Genomic DNA, 6,765 nt, shown 5'->3' on the forward strand with positions numbered 1-6,765 from the left:
GGGTGCAGCACACCAACATGGCACATGTATACCTATGTAACAAACCTGCACGTTGTGCACATGTACCCTAGAACTTAAAGTATAATAAAAAAAAATTCTAAAATGAAAACAAAATCTTTATTTATATACATATATGTGTTCAAGTGTGTTTGCACATATCTGCATGTATTATGTTATATGCAGTGTCTACATAACAAAGTCTCATATTATCAGTCAAAAAACCCTTAAAAGTTCTATTCAGCTTTTTTCACGCTACCTAGAGAGGGGTCCATAGGGCATTGTTCTGGATTCCTGGCATCGCTTAAAGAGAAACTTTCACAATGTCTGGAATCCTTGATATCCTACCAATGAAGGAGGATGATATCCTCAACTTGCTTGCAGCAGGAACCCACTTCAGTAGCCCCAACCTTGACTTCCAAATGGGACAGCACAAGTATAAAAAGAAAAGTGATGGCATCTGCATCATAAATATGAAGAGGACCTGGAAGAAGCTTCTGCTGGCAGCTCGTGCCATTGTTGCCACTGAAAACCTTGCTGATTTCCCTGTCTTATCCTCCAGGAATTCTGACTGCTGGGTTGTGCTGAAGCTCACCACTGCCACTGGAGCCACTCCTATTGCTGGCCACTTCACTCCTGGAACCTTCACTAACCAAATCCAGATGGCCTTTTGGAAGCTCCATTTTCTGGTGGTTACTGTTCCCGGGGCTGACCACCACCTCTCACAGAGTTATCTTATGTTAACCTGACTCCCATTGCTCTGTGGAAAACAGATTCTCCTCTGCATTGTGTGGACATTGCCATCCCATGCAACAAAGGAGTTCCCTCAATGAGTCTGATGGTGAATGCCAGCCTGGAAGTTGTACACATACATGGTACCATCTCCCATGAGCATCCATGGAAGGTACTGCCTGATCTCTACTTCTATAGAAATCCTGAAAAGACTGAAAAGGAAGAGCAGACATTGCTGAAAAGGCCATAACCAAGGAGGAGTTTCAGGGTGTATGGACTGCTGCTGCAGCTCCTGAGTTCACTGCTACTCAGACTTAGGTTGCAGATTGGTCTGAAAGTGTGCAGGTATCCTCAGTGCTTATCAAGCAGTTCTCTACTTAAGACTATAGAGTGCTCAGCCTTCCAGGGAAGACTGATTTGCAGCTCCCACTGCTTAGACCACTGAATGGGTAGGAACAACCTCTGAGTGATCTTAAACTGTTCTTCCATAGGCTCTTATGCAAGTTAGAAATAAGATTGATGGGCCGGGCACGGTGGCTCAAACCTGTAATCCCAGCACTTTGGGAGGCCGAGACGGGCGGATCACGAGGTCAGGAGATGGAGACCATCCTGGCTAACACGGTGAAACCCCGTCTCTACTAAAAAAAAAAAAAAAAAATACAAAAAACTAGCTGGGTTAGGTGGCAGGCGCCTGCAGTCCCAGCTACTCGGGAGACTGAGGCAGGAGAATGGCGTAAATCCAGAAGGCGGCACTTGCAGTGAGCTGAGATCCGGCCACTGCACTCCAGCCCGGGTGACAGAGCGAGACTCCGTCTCAAAACAAACAAACAAAAAAGAAATAAGATTGATGACAAATAAATGTCAGTTTCCAAAAAATAAATTTTATTAAAATTAACTTAAATAAATACACATTCATATAAAATATATAATTAACACAAATTCCTTTAGTTCCCATGACTTAAATACATCTTTAACAAATACACCAGTTTTAAAATAATAAAATAAAAATATAAATTTCTTTAAAGTGGACAACATATATTTTTACCCAAGTTTACTGGTCAGTTTTATATTTGTCTCTACTAAATATTTTAATATGTCAAGATTTGTCACAAATGATATAAAACTACAAACCCAGCCTTAAAAAATAAATCTTTATGTAACTTTTTAATAAATGAAATTAATTTATCTTCTAAGTTATCAACAAAGTACTCATGAATTTAACTTTAAGGTTCTTAAACACCTAATATTTACAAGCTATAAAAATAATTAACCAAAAACCTTAGAATGATAGCATTGACTAATATCTCAGTTTTCATAATCTAAACTATTCAAAATTAAGTTAATATAAATACAATAAACATCATAAACTTTCCATATAATTTTACATCTTAAAGTTATGTTTTGTTAAATTTGAAAAAATATAGCTCTTAGCTGTTTACAAGAGATGCATTCTTCAAAATCCACAAACTTGCTCAAAGTTCATGGCAAGCTTACACATAAATATCCTTCTACAAGGACATCTGCTCAGCAACTGCTTGTCCCAACTGGGACTGGCATCACCCTTGTTATGGATCTTTGTAGCCAAGGATAATCATTTCAAAACAATTAAGTAATCCTCCTCATTAAAAAGCAAACAAACAAGCAATAAAAACCTTTGTCTTCCTTTACTTCCCTGAATACACACATAGTTTACTATGACATGCATATTCCCATTGCCATGCTGTATCCCAAATACATACAGTTTTGGTTTAGAGAGCTTCCCTCTGATGGTTATTTAGGTTAAGAGCTGTTTTTATTTTTTATTTTTTATTTTTGAGGCGGAGTCTTGCTCTGTCGCCCAGGCTGGAGTGCAGTGGCCGGATCTCAGCTCACTGCAAGCTCCGCCTCCCGGGTTTACACCATTCTCCTGCCTCAGCCTCCCGAGTAGCTGGGACTACAGGTGCTCGCTACCGCGCCCGGCTAGTTTTTTGTATTTTTTAGTAGAGACGGGGTTTCACCGGGTTAGCCAGGATGGTCTCGATCTCCTGACCTCGTGATCCACCCATCTCGGCCTCCCAAAGTGCTGGGATTACAGGCTTGAGCCACCGCGCCCGGCCTTAGGTTAAGAGCTGTTAAATTCATCTTTAAGTTTTTAGTTTTAGTTTTTTTAAAGTTTTCAATTCTAGAATGTTTAGTTTATTAGTTTTCATAAGGCTCCATTTTTATTAATATTAAACATAGTAGATTCATAATAAACGTATTAAAATCTATGTCTCCAAACACCATTATTTGGATTATCTGTGTGTTTATTTCAATTTGTCTTATTTGTTTTGGGTTTTGTTCATATTGTTTTGTCACCTCCTATGCATAGGTATTTAAGATTGTGTTCTGCATGTATGTTTGTTGTGGCACTGTTCACAATAGCAAAAACTTGGAACTAACCCCAATGCGCATCGATAATAGACTGGATAAAGAAAATGTGGCACATATACACCATGGAATACTATGCAGCCATAAAAAAGGATAAGTTCATGTCCTTTGCAGGGACATGGATGATGCTGGAAACCATCATTCTCAGCAAACTAACACAAGAACAGAAAACTAAACACTGCATGTTCTCACTTATAAGTCAGGGTTGATCAATGAGAACACATGGACACAGGGTGGGAACATCACACACTGGGGCCTGTCAGGGGGTGGGGGGCTAGGGGAGGGATAGCATTAGGAGAAATACCTAATGTAAATGACAGGTTGATGGATGCAGCAAGTTTCATGGCACATGTGTACCTATGTAACAAGCCTGCGCATTCTGCACATCTACCCTAGAATTTAAAGTATAATTTTAAAAAATATGACAATAAAAATAATACAAAAAAAGACTGTGTGCTGGATATCATATGTGAAAAATTATAGAGATAATTTGAGGCCTAGAAAGATGCTACCTTCCTACACAGAAGATTTGTTTGCTTCTGGGTTAGAGCTAAAGGAGCATTATCAATCCCAGAAGAAGCTTAATCCATTCAGGTTTGAAGATGGTTCTATGATGATCTTAAAGCACTACAAGTCCTAGTCTAGGCATGGTTCACTCTTACTCCTCGAGAACTAATTTTTGGGGTTTTAGCCCAAAGCCTGAAGATTTTACCAGCCTGTCTTTCTCCTTGGCAGGTCTTGGACTCTAGTTTTTGTCTTCCTAAGCATAAGGACCTGTTAAAATTTCTGCTCAGTTTGTAGCCTTTCAGTAGTCTCTTCTGGAATGGAAAAATTTCCCTAAGGAAAAAGCAACCACCAAATCTCAAATTACCTCTCTGGGTTTTCTTCTTCTTCTTCTGTACTTCTGCTAGTATATTTCTTGTTTTGTCAGCTCTATGATGTCTTCCATCATATTTTAAAAAACATATTTAGATTATTTGGTTGTTCTCAGTATGAGGGATGACTTTCATGATACAGTCTGTAATTACTGGAATTATTATTTATTCTCTTTGCTTTATACTTTCAGCCAGAGACTCAGGTGGGAAGTGTAATTAGCCTGTGGCTAGACAACTCAGAATTTTATTCCTGAGGTACATGATGTTCTGGGGGGTCGTGATGTATCTCGACTGATTTTTATCATTGGAAATTGGAGTATAGGAAGATTTCCCAAAAAGTCTCCTGAGATTCAAACATAAGTCTCCCTGTCACCCTTGAATATCAACAATCTTATTTCCTGTTAAAGACTGATATTATTTTAGACAACATAGTAACCTATATATTGATTGTCCATCAAGTGTCAAAAAATACCTGAAATGACCATGTTGCAGTCTCAGTTTTCAATACAGTGAAACCTTTATTGAGTGCTATGGCATAAGTCTTCCTTTGTGGGGCTCTAAGACCATTATGCAATCATAGCCCAAAGATGTGAAGAGGGGAAGCAAACATTTTTCAAGTGAGTGATGAGTTGTAATCCTGAGAGGCTGTTCTCCATCCTCTACCTCTTGGTTTCTACATTAGTGTGTTCTAGCCATGGGACAAATGTTACCAAATTTTAAATATTACATCTGTCCATAAAGTAAAGTTTGTTTAGCATATTGATCAAATCTCTTATAATCCTTTTTGGGTTTCTGAGTTACGATAAAATCTCCAACTGTGCTTATTGACTTGTTTATTTCTCTTTGTATCTGTCAACTTTATATCTGTTGTTACTATGTTACTAGGTGCATAATTTTTAAATGCGATATTTTGGGGCAACGTTAACTTTTTTTCATTATAAAGTGATCTTCCTCTCTAAGATTGCATTTTGCCTTAAAAATGTGTGAAATTAATACAACTATAAAAATTATATTTTATTAGTGTTTGCATAATCTAACTTCTTATATTCTTGTAGTTTACATATTCTTATATTTTGAATGCATCTTTTGTGAACTGCTTAAGGTTGGATTTTTTTCATTTTGGCAATTGTCTTATTTTGATTAAAACATTTAGTTAATTATAATTTATATAATCATTTCATTTAGCCTTTATTTCTTTATGTATCTCACATTTATATGAGACAAATTATCTGAGATATCATGTGGAATAATAATTTGCCTTCAGAATAAACTGTATCCATTATACACTCATAGATAATAGCTAGTTGGCTAGTTTAATAGATAGTTATTTGACTTTTTAGTGTTTGATTGTTGGTGGCAATTTATAATTTTTTGTCTAAAAACTGTCATTATCTTGCCTCCATTCTTGAATGATATGTTCACTGGGTATATCATTCTACGTTGACAGTTATTTTCCCTCAGTATATGGATGAAATCATTTCACTATTTTCTGGCTTCCATTGCTGCTGTAAGCCAACTATTAATCTACTCTTTTAAAAGTTATATGTCTTTTTATCAGGCTACTTTTAAGATTTTCTTTCTCAGGTTTCTGCGATTTCACTATAATGTATCTAGCTGTTGTTTACTTATTCTCTTTTATCGTTGGGATTTTAGAGAGAGGAGGGTCTTTCTAAAACTGTGGTTTGGTGTCTTTCATCAGTTGTGGAAATTTCTCCACTATTATCCCCTAAAATATTTCCTCTACCTGATGTGTTTTATCTTCTCTTGCTGAGATTTCAACTAGATATAGGTAAGGGCTATTTATTGTATCCTTTACATCTCTTATTTTCATCTGTATTTCCAGCTTTTCATATCTACTTGCTGCATTCTGAATAATTTCTTCTTATCTGTCTTACACTAATTATTTCTTCAGCTATGTATAATCTACTGCAAAAGCATGCATTGAGTTTTTAATTTAGAAAGACATACATAGATAGGTATCTTTAATTTGCAGATATTTTCAAGTTTTTTATTACTGTATATATAAGTACAATTATTTAATAATCTGTATCTGACAACTGAGTTTTCTAAAGTTTGTGTCTTTTTCTGATATTTGCTGTGTTTTGCTTTTGTTTTTTTTTTTTGTTGTTGTTGTTGTTGTTATTGATGGTGTCTGGTTTACTTTTATGCCCAATTATCTTTATTGTACTGGTAATGAAACCTAGGATCAATGTGATTCTCTTTACAAAATATTAGCTATTGTGTGGGACAACCAGGGGACTCTTCTAATATGGAACCACTTTCATTCAAGTTGAAGACTAGAGATTTATTAGACTACCCTCACTTTACTATTACTTAAGCTTTGTGAAAGGAAAATGCCTTGGGCCCCCACAATCACTAAGCTAAAGGGGAAAACTTCTTAGGGCAAACCTGCCTCACATTCTGTTCAAAGTCACCCCTCTACTCACCGAGATAAATGCATATCTGATTGCCTCCTTTGGAGAGGCTAATCAGAAACTCAGAAGAATACAACAATTTGTCTCTTATCTACCTATGAGCTGGAAGCCCCCTCCCCACTTCTAGTTGTCCCGTCTTTCCAGACTGAACTAATGTTGTTCTTACATATGTTAGCTGATGTCTCATGTCTCCAAAAAATGTATAAAACCAAACTGTGCTCTGACCACCTTGGGCAGATATAGTCAGGACCTCCTGAGGCTGTGTCATAGGCACGGGTCCTCAAACTTGGAAAAATGAACTTTCTAAATTAGCTGAG

The 6,765-nt window shown here is 36.8% G+C and overlaps 1 pseudogene; it reads left to right on the forward strand.

The window, feature by feature from the left end:
- Nucleotides 1–320: 320 nt before the first annotated feature.
- LOC105541292 lies at nucleotides 321–1,199 on the forward strand (annotated as a pseudogene).
- The last annotated feature ends 5,566 nt before the right edge of the window (nucleotides 1,200–6,765 follow it).

Source organism: Mandrillus leucophaeus, unplaced genomic scaffold, assembly GCF_000951045.1.
Source record: "Mandrillus leucophaeus isolate KB7577 unplaced genomic scaffold, Mleu.le_1.0 Scaffold2370, whole genome shotgun sequence".
Classification (NCBI taxonomy): Eukaryota; Metazoa; Chordata; class Mammalia; order Primates; family Cercopithecidae; genus Mandrillus; species Mandrillus leucophaeus.